This window comes from Phyllobates terribilis, unplaced genomic scaffold (assembly GCF_046119375.1).
Source record: "Phyllobates terribilis strain yellow unplaced genomic scaffold, ASM4611937v1 Scaffold_5__5_contigs__length_657084704, whole genome shotgun sequence".
NCBI lineage: Eukaryota > Metazoa > Chordata > Amphibia > Anura > Dendrobatidae > Phyllobates > Phyllobates terribilis.
The window spans coordinates 35,144,927-35,164,408 of record NW_027362765.1 but is presented as its reverse complement, the minus strand read 5'-3'; the positions used below and the strand labels follow the sequence as shown (position 1 = coordinate 35,164,408).

At 41.4% G+C, this 19,482-nt stretch overlaps 1 pseudogene; it reads right to left on the bottom strand.

Annotated features, from left to right (window-relative positions):
- LOC141271412 (uncharacterized) overlaps nt 1-19,482 on the bottom strand; it is a 92,607-nt pseudogene that overhangs the window by 69,688 nt on the left and 3,437 nt on the right.

Here is a 19,482-nt window from a genome sequence, read left to right as displayed (position 1 = left end):
GTGAAACATGCGGGCTGGGACTCGAGCATGTCACTTGAGCACCCGCGATACTTGGTGCATACCCGAGTACCTGATGCAAACTCAAGTAGCGATCACTTGCACTCAAGAGTAATGACAACTAATTATTCAAGCTAATTTTACATTCAAAAAGTCAAATGGTGCTCCTTCTCTTCCGAGCCCTGCAGTGCGCCCAAATAGTGGTTTTCCCCCATATATGGGGTATCGGCTTACTCAGGAGAAATTGCACAACAAACTTCATGGTGCAATTTCTCCTGTTACCCTTATGACAATGCAAAATTGGAGGCTGAAAAATATTTCTGTGGGAAAAATGTGAAAATTTTATTTTTATGGCTCAATATTATTAACTTCTGTGAAGCACCTGAGGGGTTCAGGATACTCACCACACATCTAGATAAGTTCCCTGAGGGGTCTAGTTTCCATAATACAAAATAGGGTGACTTGTGGGGGGTTTCCACTGTTTAGGCACATCATGGGCTCCCCAAACGCAACATGGCGTCCGCTAATTATTTATTTAAGACAATTTTACAAACAAAAAGCCGAATGGTGCGCTTTCCCTTTTGAACCCTGCCATGCGCCCAAACAGTGGTTTTACCCCACATATGGGTTATCTGCATGCTCAGGAGGAATTGCACAACAAATTTTGGGGTCCACTTTTTCCTGATACCCTTGCGAAAATAATAAAAAATGGGGTCTAAAGTAACATTTTTGTGAAAAAAAATAAATGTTCATTTTTCTCTTCCACATTCCAAAAATTCCTGTGAAGCACCTGAAGGGTTAATAAACTTCTTGAATGTAGTTTTGAGCACCTTGAGGGGTGTAGTTTTTAGAATGGTGTCACTTTTAGTTATTTCTATCATAAATGCCCCTCAAATTCACTTCAAATGTGATGTGGTCCCTAAATAAATGGTTTTATAAATTTCGTTGTAAAAATGAGAAATCACTGGTCAAATTTTAACCCTTATAACTCCCTAACAAAAAAAAATTTTGGTTCCAAAATTGTGCTGATGTAAAGTAGACATGTGGGAAATGTTATTTATTAACTATTTTGTATGATATATCTCTCTGATATAAGAGCATTCAAAGTTTGAAAATTGAGAAATTTTCAAAATTTTCGCCAAATTTCCATTTTTTTCAGAGATAAACGCAAGTCATATCGAAGAAATTTTACCACTATCATGAATTACAATATGTCACGAAAAAACATTCTCAGAATCAGGAGGATCCGTTAAAGCATTCCAGAGTAATTACCTCATAAAGTGACAGTGGTTAGAATTGTAAAAATTGGCCTGGTCATTAACGTGCAAACCACCCTTGGGGGTAAAGGGGTTAAAGAGGTGCCTATTATCATATTACACACGTCAATGAGCAGCCAAATAAAGTCACAAAGTCACTGTACTGATTTAACACTGTCAAATTTCTTTGGGGCTGTTTGAAAGATCGGGTGTACAGTAACAAGCCATGAACATTACAGGCACTCCGAGAGAACATACAGTGAAAAATTCAGGCTATGCCCCTGGATGTCCTGCGGAATACTGTCAACAATAAGGAACCGCGCGTGCAGGCACGCTTGGATGTGGACATTTTCAACACCTGCTTTAAAACATCAGTTTCTCATGAACCAAGGTATGTACAGTCCAAATTTCAGTACGATAGTTGTCTCTTTTAGAAGTTAAAGCAATCTTTTCGGTTAAAGTAGTAAGTGAAACACCTTGTACAATTCACTGGAATACTTATGCATTGCAGTGCATTATAGCCAATCCTAAAATTCCAAGGCAGCAGGGAATAGGGATAAAACGTAGCCTTTATTCCATCCTTAAAATCGTATGGTGAAATACAAAAAACAAGGTAGACGATGCAACGTTTTGGCTCTGACGGGCCATTTCAAGCCAGAAATACAATAGAAATTACAGCCATTAAATGGAGAGAACTTGGTTGAGGCTTTTTATAAACCAGGGAAAGTGGGCTCCAATTCTTCCTCCTACTCCGAGCCCATCCCTGTTGTCATGACAAACTTCTAAAAAAAAATGTTAAAACATACTAAAAATCAGTGTAACTACATAGATATATATACTGGGCTTAAATGAAGTGGAGCTATAGCCATACCAAGGTACCAGTACTTTAAATCAAAAAAGCTCACAGTTATATACGTAGCAAACCCATGGTATAGATCACATTCAAACACATCTGGGAAGGCCTTACTGTTGAAGATTATCCGATCGCATCCCCAGAACAAACACATGATCCAGTTCTCAGGACTTGCAAGTATATGGATCCCAGATTCCCACATTGTGCAGGGAGATGCCATCGCGATCCAGTCAAATTACAAAGCCTGAGGAGGAGGGACAAAGTATAGTGTTGTCCAATGGAACAGGACAGGGGGTGGCACTGCAACATGCTAAGTATCAGGATCCAATAGAGTTACAGGAAACAAGAGGGGAGGGACATAGTGAAAGGTTATCGCCTATAAGGGAACAAGACACAATGCGTCACTGTGCCATGTGACTAAAGTCACGTGGCGGTATGGGGCTATGTCAGCAACCCATCATATGCAGGGAAAGAGGGAGCGGCGTGTCATGATACAACGGGTCTTAGTCACGTGGTAACATAAGGCTACGTCAATAGGTCAAGTGATCACGACATCACATGGCATATAGCTGCACAATACCATGGCACCCAAATGACTCTAGCATTTGCAAGACAAGCCCCCCTGTTATACCATTAAAGCAATAAGATTCCCCCCATTGCCGTCCTATGGAGGATTTTTTTTAAGAGATAATTTTTGCATCGTCTACCTCGTTTTTTCATTTTACCATGTGATTTTAAAGGATGGAATAAAGGCTACAGTTTATCCCTATTCTCTGGTGCCTTGGAATTTTGGGATTTTCTATTGGTAGGACCCCCTCCCATAAGGTCCAAGACAAGTTAGCATGGAGCTACCAATGGTGATTGAGAATTACTCACTGGACTGATGCATTATAGCTGTCACATTCAAACTATTAAAGCTCTCAGGGCCAATAGGCGTCCATGGCTGCCAGACACAGTGGCCATTGACAGGCCTCAAATTGCCATAGTAACCATCAGGGCAAGTGGTCGATGGAGCTACAGAGATAGCACAATCATTCTGTCAACCCAATTATCTAGATGTGGAGGTCGCTATTGACTGTGCCAACTAAAGGGTTAAATTCTCTGGATCGGAGCTAGCACTGAACTGGCAGTTGCAGCAGTGTAACAGCATGTAACAGCCGAAACCTTCTTCAAGTGTTCGCTCAGCTCCTAAGCACACACAATGCGATTAATATATTAGTACAGCCATTCACATTAAACTTCAATTTGCCAATAGTGCATCATAGTGTGGGAAAAGGTGAAAAAACGAATTTGCGACTGCAGCTCCATTATAGCTCCATTTGTAAAGCATATACTTCCACGCAAAGTTCTTCCACAACAAACTCATCCAACAATGTCTTTATGGATCTTTCTTGGTGAACTGGGACACACTTATGCTTTAACAGTAAGGCATCTTTCCCAAATAGCTCCCAGAGCATTGGAAGCTTACAATTGTCTGAAATGTCTTGGTATGATGAAGTATGAAGACTTCCCATAACTTGAATAAAAGAGCCTACACCAACCTCTAAAAATCAAGCTCATAGTACTATCCATCCTTCACAAAACTTTACAATTGGCACAGAGCTGTGAGGCAGATAACGTTCTAACATTTGCCAAGCCCAGACTATATGAAACTGCCAGAAAAGCCTAATTAGTCAGTCTTGAGAACAAAGTCCCAATTCCCCAAAGTGCAGTGGCATGTGCCGTACACCACTCTATCTGACCCTTGGCATTGTGCTTGGTGATGTAAGGCTTGCAGGCAGCTGATCAGCCATGAAGCTCCTGGCAGGTGCACAGTTTTTGTGCTGAGGATAATGAGAGTCAAAAAAGAATTGGTGACTTTAATGCACTCCGCGTCTCAGCACACATGACCCAGCTCTCTAACTTAATATGATCTCCTGACTTGACTTGCTATGGCTCCTAAATGCTTAAACTTTTGAACAGTACCACTCACAGTTGTTCGTGGAAGATTTAGGAGGGTGAACATTTAACAAAATGGCCTGCAGAAGTGATGGCATCTTATTGTGAAGTAAAGGAAAGTCCAGCTTCACTGGTGTAAAATCTTCATCTTCATTGGTAATATTAAAAACATCTTAACATCCACATATTAGTCCTTGTAGAAAGAACAACACGTCGAGTGAATCAGTCTTAAAAATGGTGAGTTGGATCCCTCTCCACATATGACTGTGGAGAGGGACTGTGGAACCTTTAGAATAATCATTCGGTCATGAATTTTAGTAGCGGAAAACAGCATGGCTACAGGTAGAATTTTAAACAGCTGAGACGGAATGAAAAATCTAACTTCAGTGACTAAGAAATGTGTCTCAAGGCTTTTGTACTTAAAAATATCATATATACATTTTTTTCATTCAAATTTAAGCTCTAAAATATTTTTCCATTCTCTTTTACTTATTTGACTTTACATTGACTGTCTTTTACATGGTTTTTTTGTACAATTTATTTCTGCTTGTATGTATTTTTTTTGATGAGCTACAAAATATGATGTTCAAATAAAACATTTCTCACCTTCTAGGCATGATAATGACTTATCCTGTGTGAGTTCTATGATGTCTAAGAAGACTGTATTTTAGCTTAAAACATTTTCCACAATCTGAACATGAATATGGCTTCTCCTCTGTGTGACTTCTGCGATGTGTAATAAGATTTGATTTATTTGTAAAACATTTCCCACATTGTGAACATGAATATGGCTTCTCCCCTGTGTGACTTCTCTTATGTATAACAAGATTTGAATTCTGTTTAAAACATTTCCCACATTCTGAACATGAATATGGCTTTTCCCCTGTGTGAGTTCTTTGATGTGTAATTAGAGCTGATTTAGCTGTAAAACATTTCCCACATTCTGAACATGAAAATGGCTTTTCCCCTGTATGAGTTCTTTGATGTTTCACAAGAATTGTTTTGAGGAGAAAATATTTCCCACATTCTGAACATAAATATGGCTTCTCCCCTTTATGACTGCTCTGATGTCTAACAAGATGCGATTTATTTCTAAAACATTTTCCACATTCTGAACATGAAAATGGCTTCTCCCCAGTGTGAATTCTGTCATGTTTTACAAGCTCTGATTTCTGATTAAAATATTTCCCACAATCTGAGCATGAATGTCTTTTCCGCGCTGTGTGAATTTTTTCATGCTTTTTGAGAGAAAAACTTTTTTCATATTCTGGACATATTCTGGATGAAAATGGCTTATTTACTGGAAGATCACATTGGCTTTTAACACCCATTTGGTGACGCTTTGTTTTCTTACTAGTCTGTGATGAATCAGAAGTTTGGACCTGTTTAATAGGATCAGATGATAGATCTTTGCTGTGAAGGGATGATGGAATATCTGGAAAAATAGAGTACACTTTTGTATCTTGTGTGATATCTTCAATTTTTAAATCAAATGACCTTGGTATCAGCTGTCCCTCTGATCTCCTGTCACCATCATCTACCAAGAGTAAAACCAATTATTATTTTCAAATAAAAAAAACAACCTTAAAAATATATAATTTACAAAATTTCTGTATACACTGTATATAGGAATTGGGAGTTATGTAACAAAATTAACATTTTCAATCTGACAGTAGACCTCAGATCAAGAACCACTAGATCCTGATGTTAGGCCACTATCAGCTCTCTAGCAATTTTCCAATTTTGTGTTGAAGGCAGCATCTTATAAGTTCATGTTTCAGTGGGCCCATCACCACTATATTGTAGTGAAATGCTCATTGGAGAATCTTAAAAGGCACCCATCAGTACTACTATGTGGTGTCTGTCTCACACAGTCAATGACAGTTACAAGTCCTTCAGTGCTGAATAGAGCAGTATGACCGTTCCCGAAGATGCAATGACTTTTGAGAAAGTGCAAGACTGAATTAGAAAATTTTCTTAAACCCTCTCCCGCCGAATAGTTTTCACTTTCCTGAACAGGACAAATTTTTGAAAATACAACTTAAAGTGGTAATAACTCAGGAATGTTTCTACATATCCCAGTGATTCTGAGATTTTTTTCAGAACACATTGTATTTTATTTCCGTGGTTAATTTAGATTGATAAAATTTGCATCTATTTCAGAAAATAATGAAAATTTGGCAAAAATTAAGATGCCCAAAAATGACAATAGTATTCTCAAAGTGATACCTTTATTGGCTAACCAGAAAAAAATATATTTGCAAGCTTTCAGAAAACAGAGGCTCCTTCTTCAGGTGGGATTACAAAATCTTGTGCATTTTGTATTTGGCAGGATTCACATTTTTTGCAGTGCTCTACATTGAGCAATTATGTGAAGGCTTCTATGTAAATCTGAGAAAAAAGCTATTCAGACAGAACTTCTGAAAGGACCAGTCACTGTAATGAAGCAAATGGTGTCACTTTAGACACTGACTGGCCTCTGTTCTGACGGTGCCCTTTTTTTTTTTCAGAAGTGCACAAAAACAAGGTCAATCATGCTTTTGTGTATGCCTAAAAGAGATTGTACACCACCGGGAAATAAGCCAGATGGAGATCTAGAGGAAAGAAGGTTTAATCATCACAGACGGCGATTCTTTAAGGTAAGAACAGTGAGACTAACTGCCACAACAAGTCGTAATGGTCGATTCAGTAAAAAAAGTACAAGGAGGGCTTGGATGCCTTTTCTTGAGAAATATAATATTACGGGTTATGGGCACCAAATTCATTGATGGGTTGTTGATGCAGGAACTGGTGTGATTGCCGAATGTGGAATTGGGGTTTTAGCCTTCCACTGGATCAACATGTTAGGTTATAGGTTGAAATTGATAAAATTTTAACCTTACAAATAAGAAAGTATTTAATGATCCTGCCTGCATAGGACGATAGTTTTACAGAATGATTTCAACACCTAGTGGAGTCCAAGTCATTATGAATTGTTGCAATCCTGAAAGGGGTGGTCTGAAACACAAATTAATTATCATTCTAAAGGCTTATCTATTTAATGCCATAGTCTGATCTATTTTCTAATATAATGTGATTAAAAAGTCCCTATCTACAGTATCTAATTGCTTTTATGTTTTTTTTTTTAATACTTCCTTTTTGATGACGCTTCGTTTGAGAATCCCGGTGCCAGCTGGGATATTCAAACAAAGCGTGATGATGACGCTTTGTTCCATGGAGGGGGCAGAGGCTGTGCCAGTGACTGTAGCCTCTGCCCCCTCCCTGGAACCAAGCGTCATCAGTGACCGGGCTACTCCCTGCTCTACTGAGCATTCATCGGTTGTCAATACCAATGTATACTCAATAGATTCTTCTTCACATCGATATGCACAATGACAATGCACACTTTTGCCGGATCTGATTGGAGGACTGGGCGAGGACGGAGCTGGCCTCTGCACAGAGAGTACTCTTACAACTCACACTGACAGTGCGCTCTGTTGCCAGCTCATTACTTCTGATCAGAGCCAGCAAAAGAGCGCATTGTCATTGTGCACATTGCACAGTGACAAGAATCTACTGAGCATCCGTCAAAATTGACAGCCGACGCATGCTCAGTAGAACAGGGACTAGCCCAGCACCTGAAATAAAGATCACTGATGACGCTTCGCTTCAGGGAGGGGCCAGAGGCTGCAGTAGTGAAGTCCATATTGTAAATGCACAAATTGTGTTATCACTATAAATAGTATCATAATTACATCCACATTTAAGTAGTATTTTGGTTGAAGGAGGTGAAATGTACAACTAAGATAACGAGAGAAAAAAAAAAAATCAACATAAAATTGTAGCAGCTATTGACTGAGAAGAATCTGTGACTTCTCTGCATTTAGTGGTTACTACTCACCTGGGTATTCATTTGTAGGAATCTCCTCTTTACACCGCTCATCACCCCTCACATATGTCTCTGTAGTATTAATATGGATCAGATTTTCATCCTGAAACAAATATTGTAAAAGTCACAGACTGATGGAGAAGTCACATCTATGATCAGCTCTAATCCTGCCATCTCCACCGTTCTCATTACACAAGTATAAAACATATAATACTGGTGGATAAAACAAGACTGAGCACAAGACCTTCACAGCCGTCTACACATTATAGCGGAGATCTCATGACACCGTCTTTCCATCTACCTGATGATTAGCAGGAACATTGGGATCTTCTTGCTCACAGTCCCGTGGAAGAAGAGGATGGGGACATCTCTCTGGTGTTGTCCTCTTACTGGATAGAACTGGAGGAAACACATACAGGGACTGAACTCATTCTTTACATACAGGTAATTATAGGCCGTGTGTTTTTAGTCCGGTCTATTACCTGGTGATGTGAGGGGCTTGGGAACCTCCATCATGGCGTCCTTGTACAGATCTTTGTGTCCTTCTAAATACTCCCACTCCTTCATGGAGAAATAGATGGCGACATCCTGACATCTTATAGGAACCTGACACATACAATGATACGGTCATTCCCCCCCAAACCCTTCATAGCGTTACTGTATAATGCAACAGGAGAATGGAAAAAATCTTCAGGCACCACTGTGTGATGTTTATATTGTTGAATACCAGCAGTGGTAACGAACAATAATGATGGTGCAAAGGCTAAAGTATGGCATCTATGCAACAAGTAGAAAAAAGAATAGCAGCACCAAGTCCTTTGGCTAAAAAGTAATTTATTTCATAGTACTCTGGACAATCAGATGAAGCGGTCTATCTGAGGTGCAGGGGAGACATGCGGGGAGACGAGAGGAAGATGGCCGTTTCGCGTCTTACAAACGCGTCTTATAGTTTGGACCCATAGAAGCGTTTGTAAGACGCGAAATGGCCGTCGTCCTCACGTCTCCCCTGCACCTCAGATAGACTGCTGCATCTGATTGTCCAGAATACTATAAAATAAAGGACATTTTAGCCAAAGGACTTGAGTGATGCTATTCATTTTTCTACTTGTTGCATTACTGTATAATGTCCCAGCATTCCCAGCAGTGTCACCTCTCCAGTCAGCAGCTCAATCATCTTGTAGGTGAGTTCTAGAATCTTCTGCTCATTGATGTCTTCATGTATCAGGGGGTGAGGTGGAGGCTCCGTGATTGGGCTCAGGGGTCTTCCCCATCCCTCAGACACAGGGGCCTGACAGCGCTCACTAGAGGTCTTCTTCACTACTGTGTAATCCTGGTTATGGAGAGACACATTAATAAATCTCACTACAGACATTTCCAGAGTCCTCACCTCTCCAGTTCTGTTCATCTGTTATTCCCATAGATAAGAATGATGTAATGGGACATCATCAGAATCTCTCACCTCTCCAGTAAGCCAGAAGAGGATTTCTAGGGTGAGGTGTAATATCCTCTCCTCAATCGTGTCCCTATCCATCTTTGAGGGGTCAATCAAAAAATTTCTCAAATAGAAGATCTCCACTGAGAGTTTCCGATATTGTAGGGACCTGAATGGGTAGAAGATGAGCCAATGTAAACTGATGCTCAGAAAGTTTGCACACAAACTGGTAACAAAATACAACTCATCCCATCAAGGTCAGAGAAAGGTATTTTGGTGCCCTTGGCAAAAAAGGAAAATGGCGAATCCTCCCTTCCAATTACAATAATCAAAGAATATAAACCAACTGGAAAGTGGGCTTTGATAAATGTTGCCTGTGTGACAACCCCTTTAAATATTTACTTCTCAACTCCAGAAATTAAAAGTAGTTTGTTAGCACAAAGTGAAGGCCCCCGTAACTGCCATATTCATTCTGAGCTTCAAAGGAGAACCTCAATTACATTACATGCGACAATGATGTTATTGTTGTACATAGCATAAGCGATAAAAATATTGCAGGTTCAAATTACCTAGGAGAAGTAAATAATAAAAAAATAAAAATTGATGCAAGTTTAAATCACCCCTTCCAAAATAAAGTAATTAATGCATTGAAAAAAAGATAAGGTAATTTGTATCGTGGCTGAAAAAGTCCAATTTATCAAAAAATAAAATTATGTTATATGTTGAAAAGAAAAAAACTCTAAGACAAAATTGATATTCTTCAATTGCTTGACATCATCTGAAAAAAATACAATAAAATGCAATCAAAATGTCATATGTGCCCCCAAATGATATTTTTATTGATATCAGCTAAGTGAGCAAACCTCAAGTAGTCACAGAGCTCCATGGATTAAAAAATTGAAAAAATGACAGGTCTCAAAAAATGGTAACACACAATTTATTTAATTTTTTACAGGTTTTTGGAATTGTTTTTAACTACTAGTATATGTACACTTTATAAAATAAAACTCAACATTTTGGTATCACCATAATTATACTGACGTGGAGAATGATATTGCCAGGTCACGTCTACCACAAAATGAACGTCGTAAAAATAACCTCCCCTTCACATTTCCCTCCATCAAAAAATGGCGGAATTGTTTTTTTACCCCCATGTCACTCAACTTTGATTTTTTTCCCAATCTTCCTGTACATCATGTGGTAAACTGAATTGGGCATTCAAAACAACAATTTGTCCCCCAAAAAACAAACCTTCAAATGGCGATGGAAAAATACAAAAGTTGAGGCTCTCGCAAAAAGCAAAAAATGAAAAAAAGTCTAGCTCCGTAAGAGGTTAAATAATCAGCATGGGGAAAAATTACGTATCTCATTAACCACAGGGAATGAAACAGGAGGTGTGAGGTAAGAGTGGAAGTGCATGACCGTCAGTCCTGTCAGGGTGATAATAGAAGAGAAGACATGTCATAGTATTCTGACTGATATCTGCTGCTATCTCTTTGGAAGTTAGAGAAAGAACATTCTCCATTCTTGATGAAGACAGAGAGAAAACAGTGAGACATACCACCTCCTCCATTAGAACTGATCTATACCGAGAGAAATCGAGCCGCCTTCATTTTATCAGAGGTACACCAAGAGAGATGGAATCACCTTTATTTAATGCGAGGTACATAAATAAAGTAAGCCTCATCCATTTTATGAGAAGCACTGAGAGAGATAGTCTACCACAGATAACATGGAGGAGGCTCTAAGAGAGAGATAGTGTACCTCGGATGAAATGGAGGAGGCTATAAGAGAGAGATAGAGCCTCCTCCATTTCATCCGAGGTACACTAAGAGCCTATCTGAGGTAGACTACAAAAAGAGATCGAGCCCGTTGGAATAATGCTCATTGTATATATTGCATCAGCTACTATTTACTACTGTTTAATAGTGCATGAGTCTGCAGCAATAGTGTTATATTGCCGGTAAAGCAATGTAAAAAAAAAAAAAACACAGGTGTGTGGGGTAGATGGTGATACTTTGGAAACATGATATTGTGGACGTGACAGTAATATGGGAACCTTATACTATGTGCATGGTGGGTGGCGCTACTGCGGGAACATTATATTGTGTGGGGGGAATGGAGCACTGTGGGAACATTATATTTTGTGGGGGGGGGGGGGTGGCGGCCTGTGGGAACATTATACGGTGTGTGGGGGGATGGCGATACTGTGGGAACATTATACTGTGTGTGGGGGAAGGCTGTACTGTGGGAACATTATACAGTGCGGGTGGGGATGGCGGTACTGTGGGAACATTATACTGCGTGTGGGGGGATGGCGGTACTGTGGGAACATTATACTGTGTGTGGGGGGATGGCAGCACTGTGGGAACATTATACTGTGTGTGGAGGGATGGTACTGTGGGAACATTATACTGTGTGGGGGGTGATGGTACTGTGGGAACATTATACTGTGTGGGGGGTGGCGGTACTGTGGGAACATTATACTGTGTGGGGGGTGGCGGTACTGTGGGAACATTATACTGTGTGGGGGGGTGGCGGTACTGTGGGAACATTATACTGTGTGGGGGGGTGGCGGTACTGTGGGAACATTATACTGTATGTGGGGTGAAGGCGGTACTGTGGGAACATTATACTGTGTGTGGGAGCATCATACATACTGCATGAGGGGCACCGTACTAAGTGAGCAATATGTGTTTCCATAAAGTTGTCTTTCATAGTTAGTATGCAGAGGTCGAATTATATATTTCATAAAGTGGTAAAAATACTCAGATTTGCAATTATGAGTAGTTTGCAATAACCCAAATGTATAGTACAAAGGTATACATAATCTAAGACCTAGCTATTTATTCTGGGAATATTCCTTTATCTTATAATAAAGCCCATCAGAGAATAAATGGAGCTGTGGTCAGGCATAAGACTTTTCCCGGCATTTTGGAAAGAGGGTAAATTTTGGCCAGAGCCTGTTTTCACCGTTGTGATCAGGAACATTTTTTAAATTTTGACCAGTGTCACTTTGCGAGGTAATAAAGGGGGTGGGGTGGAAAAGCGCAGTGCTTGTGTGAACCTGTATGGAAGTAGAATGTACGTGCAGATACAGTGGTCTGCTCACCTGAGTGGGTTGTGCAGACCGCACAACCCAGGTTAAACAGCTACTGGCGCTGATAGCGCTGCCACGATGCCTTCAGTGTCTCCACTGGATTAGCAGATGGAGCTTCCAATCATGTGATTCCGGGTGGGGTCACATGGGTGATGACATCATCGCAGGTCCTACAGGTCCTGCATCTGAAATTGTATCCAGTTCTCTGCAGCCTCCAGCCACAACTCCCAAGGGAAAAGTGAACAGTGTGCAAATTGAAGTGGTCAGTGGGGCGCTAGAAACTGGATAAGGCGCTGGAAAAGGATAAAACAAACCTCTTTATTGAAGTTCTAATGCCCACAACGCGTTTCTGCAGCGGTCTGCTGCCTTCATCAGGTGGAGTTATCTGATGAAGGCAGCAGACCGCTGCAGAAATGCGTTGTGGGCATTAGAACTTCAATAAAGAGGTTTGTTTTATCCTTTTCCAGCGCCCCACTGACCACTTCAATTTGCACATTTTGCGAGGTAATAACTCTGGAACACTTCAACGGATCCCACTGATTCTGAGAATCTTTTTTCGTGAAATATTGTACTTCATGATAGTGGTAACATTTTTTCGATATGACTTGCGTTCATGAAAATATCAGAAATGTGGAGAAAATGTTGAAAATTTCGCAGTTTTCAAACTTAAAATTTTTATGCCCTAAAACCAGAGAGTTATGTCACATAAAATAGTTAATAAATAACATTTATCACATGTTTACTTTACATCAGCATTATTTTTGAAACATAACTTTTTTTGTTAGGAAGTTAGAAGGGTTAAGGCTATGGCCCATGTAGCGTTTTACAAGCGTATATGCTGCGGAATTTCCAGTAGAGGACATGCGGAAATGAAGCAGAAATTTTCTGCTTCATTTCTGCAACGTGGGCACATACCCTAAATGTTTATCAGCAATTTCTAATTTTTCCAACAAAATTTACAAAACCATTTATTTAGTGACCATATCACATTTGAAGTGACTTTAAGGGGCCTAGGTGACAGAAAATACCCAAACTGCACCCCTCAAACTACTCAAAACCACAATCAAGAAGTTTATTAACTCTACAGGTGCTTCACAGGTATTAAAGGGAACCGGTCACCAGTTTTGTAATATATGAACTATAACTATCATCTTATTCAGCGCCTGTGCTGCTTTCCATGAATGCTCATACAATCCCCTGACTCCCCCTGTAAACCCCCCAAAAACCTTTTTAAGTTGTCCTGCAATGTATGGTATTTGGGTCGGTGCAGTCTGATGGGTGTGGTTTCGGGCCTCTCCATCCCTCCCCCTGGCTGCTGCTGGCCGTCCTTCTTTAGTTGACGTGGAAGACGCCTTGCGTCATCCACATTGCCGGGCGAATTCTTGAGCCGGTGCACAGAAATTGCAACTCGTGCCTGCGCACTATGCCTTGACCTACTGCGGGCGCATGCACACTTATTTTTTGGCTGTGCCCGCAGTAGGGCAAAGCATAGTGTGCAGGCGCGAGTCCCGATTTCTGTGAGCATGCGCAAGATTTCGCCCGGCAGTTTGGAACACGTGAGGAGTTGTCCATGTCAATTAAAGAAGGGGGACGGCGAGCAGCAGCTGGGGGGAGGGATGGAGAGGCTCAAAACCACACCCAATGGACCAGACTGACCTGATTATCATACAGCGTAGGACAACTTTAAAAGGTTTTTTGGGTGTATACAGGGGGAGTCAGGTGGTTGTATGAATATTGATGGAATGCAGAACAGGTGCTGAATAAATTCATAATTATAGTTCATATATGACAAAACTGGTGACAGGTTCCCTTTAAAGCAATATGAAAGGAATAAAAATGAAAATTTTAACCCAAAGTTTTTCATTTTCACAAGGGTAACAGGAGAAAATTCGCCATACAAATTTGTTGTGCAATTTTTCCTGAGTACGCTGATACCCCATATGTGATGGAAAACTACTGCTGGGGCGCACGGCAGGGCTTGGAAGGGAAGGAACACCATTTGACTTTTGGAATGCAAAATTGGCTGAAATCGATAGCAGACGTCATGTCGCATTTGGAAGGCACCTGATGTGCCCAAACAGTGAAAACACCCCCCAATTGACCCCATTTTGGAAAATAGACACCTCAAGGAATTTATGTAGATGTGTAGTGAGCACCGTGAACCCCCCAAGGGCTTCAAAAAATTGTATAATGTTGAGCTGTGAAAATTAAAAAAAACACATTTTCCACAAAAATATTGTTTCACCCCAATTTTTATTTTATTTTCACAAGGGTAGCAAGAAAAATGGACACAAAAATTTGTTGTGCAATTTCTTTTGAGTACACAGATACCCCATATATTAGTATATATGTAGCTTACCACGGGTCTAGGTGGTCTGGAGTTGGGACCCGGTCCTATTTGTCTACCCTTTTATATGCATTACTTCAACTTTGATATACAGTAAGGTTTTTAATATAGACAGTATAGGTACCGTCCCAATTTAGGGTCACCTTGCCGCTGGTGGGACGGCTTGTATACTTTTTTTGATCAAAAATAGTTCACTAAGTACCCTATATTTATTATGCAACTTTGCTTTACATTTATATATAATGATGGTAGGGTATGAGATATATTTTTGTCTTTTGTAGGTTTTGCTTCTTTTTGCTAGTGTGAACATGCTCCTATTTCTTGCATGTCTACCATCTCAGACCTCAGTTCACATTGCTTGGTACTCTGAGATGGAGCAGCAAAATCCTGGTGACAGATTTCCTTTAAATGAGTCAAAAATTGTTGAACAAGCATTCATGGGAGCGCTCTTTCCTAATTATTGGCTTGTATAAAACATGCCTGCGATCACCCGATGAATGAGAAAAATGCTTGTTCATCGGGTGATTGGATCGTTTATTCCAGGAAAATAATAATCTTTATCGGCAGAACATTGCTGATATATACAGGGAATGTGCTGTTGACAATACAATGGTAAAAGTGGGACAGAACCATCATATTTACCATCGCTCTCTTCTCATAATTTCTCGCTTGCTCTTGTAAAATGACCAGTAAATGAGCGCCGATCCCCTATTTAATAATTGATTAGTGCTAGTTACAACAAAATGTAAATCGACCATTAGGATTCATTCAGAGGTAAAAACACGGACTGTTGTTCATCAGTGTTTTTTTTAGCGTCTCAGTTTTTATCATCAGTGTTTCATCAATGATTTTCACTGATAAGAAAAAAAGAAATGGCAAATAGTGATGAGCGAGTATGTATTGTTAACCCTTTTGGCGAGCATGCTCAGGTGCTCGCCGAGTATTTGCAGCGTGCTCGGCATTGATGTACGTGTTGCCGCGACTGCATGTGTCACATCTGTTAAACACCTGTGACACATGCAGGGATTGTCTAACAAACAGACAATCCCTGCATGTGTCACAAGTTTTTAACAGATGTGACACATGCAGCCGCAGCGACACTTACATGGATGCCAAGCACACCACAAATACTCGGCGAGCATCCGAGCCAGGGCTGTGGAGGTGGAGTCGGAGTCGGAATCTAAGTCAGTATAAAATGGACCGACTCCAACTCCTAAAATATATAATAAATTGGGTACAGTAGTTCAATGCAGTTTGTGGGGAATATTTTTTTCATAAGAATTTGGGAAAGTTATGAAATGTCCTATAAGGCTGAGTTCACACGATGCGTTTTTCATGCGTTTTCGCGGCGTTTTTGCGGCGTTTTTGCAGTTGCGGAAACGCCGCGGAAACGCATGAAAAACGCATGGTAGAAGGGCAGCAATGTTCCCCAATGGAAATCCGCATGTGCTGTGCCCATGATGCGGATTTTTCCGCAGCGTAAACGCTGCGGTCAAAAATCCGCAGCATGTCAATTAATTTTGCGGAAACGCTGCTCTTTTGCCGCCATTGACTTGCATTAGACCGCATGGAATCCGCATCACTGTATATGTTGATGCGCTTTTCATGCGGTCTAATGTGCGGATGGTACCCGGGTGTGGAGGAGAGGACTCTCATCCAGACCCAGGTACCATTAAAAAAAAAAGAATAAAATAAAAAATATATATATTCTCACCTTCTGACGGCCCGCGCTGCGTCCTGCCGGCTTCCCACGCACTTCGGGGTTGAATGAAGGACCTTCGCTGACGTCAGAGTCATGTGACGGGTCACGTGACGCTGACGTCGGAAGGTCCTACAGTCTTCACTGCCGGCAGCCGGGACCGATGAAGCAGGACACCGGGGGCCATCAGAGGGTAAAGTATAGATTTATTTTTTATTTTTTGACATCACACACTATATAAATCCATGCTGGTTGCATGGATTTATATAGTGTGAAGTTGACAAGCACTTTCCAAGTGATGCTAAAATCGCTTGGGAAGCGCTTGTCAACCCGCATGCGGAAATGAAAGTGAAGACCGCTTCATTTCCGCATGTCCCTGGCAGGAAACCGCATGTACAATCCGCATGCGTTTTTTTCTGCCAGAGAGATGCAGAAACGCTCAGGAAAAAATCCTGAGCATTTCTGCATCGTGTGCACATACCCTAAATGTCTGTCCTATTCTTGATCTAAGGGTCTGGACTTTTAGCGGAGATGAATCTGTGCTACAGTAAATTTATCACTTAAACATGAGCCATGTATGAGGGAATCGGAGTTGGTGTCATGGAAATTGAGGAGTTGGTGTTGGAGTAGGATGTTTGGCTTACCGACTCCACAGCCCTGATCTGAGCGTGCTCACCGAAAGGGTTAACATTTCAAACTCACTCATCACTAATGGCAAAGCTTCTCCTATTCATTGCAATGTTAGTCATGGTGTTCTGTCTTCATGGAGTCATAGACTAGTTTGGGTAAATTTGATCCATGAGACATATAAAAAAAAAAAATGGACCACACCAAGATTTTTTTTTTTTGCAGATGCACAGTCCATACAAAAACATGGACATGTGAATAGCTTGTGTTATATATCTGTGAAAAACATAAGTAGAACGTGTACATGAAAACTGGGCATCTGAATGAGGCCTTGGATATATGACATGTACTGGGTATGCACAACATGGAAAAGCAGCAGGATGCACAGCTGTGGAAAACAAAGCAACAAGAAGCTGCATTGCAGTGATCACAAGTAGTGATGATCGAGCACTAAAATGCTCAAGTGCTTGGTACTCGAATAAAGCAGGTCGGATGCTTGGACGGGCTTGACTCAAATACCGAGTATAATGGAAGTCAACGGAAAACCCTAATGGGAGGGCTGTGAAGGCAGGAAAATCTCTGAAATGAATGGAAACAGCGCTCAAATGGAATGGGAACTGTAATGGGGAAGACGCCTGGACGCATCTCTGAGGCTATGCGCCCACGATGCAGAAATGCTGCATATTTTTTCCGCTTCTCCCTGGCAGGAAAAACACATGCGGTTTTTACATGCGTTTTTCCCGCCAGGTAGAAGCGTTTGTCAAGCGTTTTTGCATGCATTTCTGCATGCGGGTTATCAAGCGCTTTCCAAGCGATTTTAGCATCACTTGGAAAGTGCTTGACACTTGTTCACACTGTATAAATCCATGCACCTGGCTTTAAGTGTTCCAGTAGCTAACCCCAGGTCACGTCCTTTCTGTAAAAACTCTAGGACATCTTTAATTGGAGGTTTATCCGACAATGCGGAGTCTATAAAATCCAATAATTCTCCCCAGATTCTGCTATAAATATTAGTTGTTGTGGGCTTCCTACTACCCAATAGGGTGGAAACTAGGCCTGGCGAAAACCCCCTATTGTTCAGTAACAACCTCTGAAATTCCAAGCCGCCTTATGGAAACCTTTGTCTTGTGCATGGAACATCGGCCCCTGGATGAGAAGGTCCGGCCTGTCCGGCAGGACCCAGGGATCCTAGACCGACATTAGGCAAAGCAGGGAGAACCAGGGTCTTTTTGGCCAAAAGGGGACTATCAGAATTATCCTTGCCCCCTCCTCCCGAATTTTCCTCACAACTGCCGGGACCATTACTGTCTGTGAAAAGCGTAGGCCCTCCTGAACTTCCAGGGTATCTGGAGAGCGTCTACAGCATAGAGATTCTCTGTTGGATCTAGTGAACAGAATCTCTCCACCTTCCTGTTCGCCCTGGTGGCGAACAAATCTATGTCCGGTGACCCCCATAGTTGGATAATCTGTTGGAAGACTATCGGGTTTAGAGCCCACTCTCCTTGTCTTAAAGTGTGGCGACTGAGGAAATCTGCCTTTGAATTTTCTACCCCCTGGATGTAAAGAGCACTGAGGGATGGGAGATGCTGCTATGCTAGTTGCAGGATTCTGTTTGCCACTACGATAAGGGAGCGTGATCTTGTTCCTCCCTGGTGATTTATATAAGCTTTTGAGGTTGATAATGGTCCTTAAGGACCCATTTGTTTTTTTTTAATCACAAATAGCGGGGAATAAAATCCCCTTCCCCATTGTGAATTCGGAACATCGTGAAGGACCTGCTTGTTGACTAAATCTAGCACCTCCGACTCTAGGGCTATCTGCTCCTCCCTGGAATTCCTCCTGGAGGTGATTCATGAAGGTTCGGTGAGGGACTTGACTGAAGCGTATCTTTAGGCCATTCTTTATGATACTCAACACCCAGGGATTTGAAGTAATGGCTTCCCAAGCTGGGATAAAATGGGAAAGCCTTCCCCCGACCTCTAGCCTTGCGTCATTGGGGAGATTTTTTGGTACTGGAGGATGGCCCCCCAAACATGTAACCAGAGTCTTTTTTAGATCTGGGCTCCCATCTTTTCCTTTCTCCCAGAGGGCGATCCCGGTTAAATCTTTCCCTCCGAAAGTAGGACCTTTTTGTGTCCCCTGTGAACCCTGGGAAACCTCTCTTCCTGTCGCCAGCCTTCTCCAAAAGCTCATCCAGTTTTTGGCCAAACAAGAGTTTACCATCACAAGGAAGGGAACATAGTTTATGTTTAGACTGCAGGTCTCGTGGGCAACCCTGGAGCCACAGGGCTCGTCTGGCAGCGTTAGATAAGTTAGCAGACCTGGCAGCGAGTTTAACCGAATCCGCTGAGGAGTCGGCAAGGAA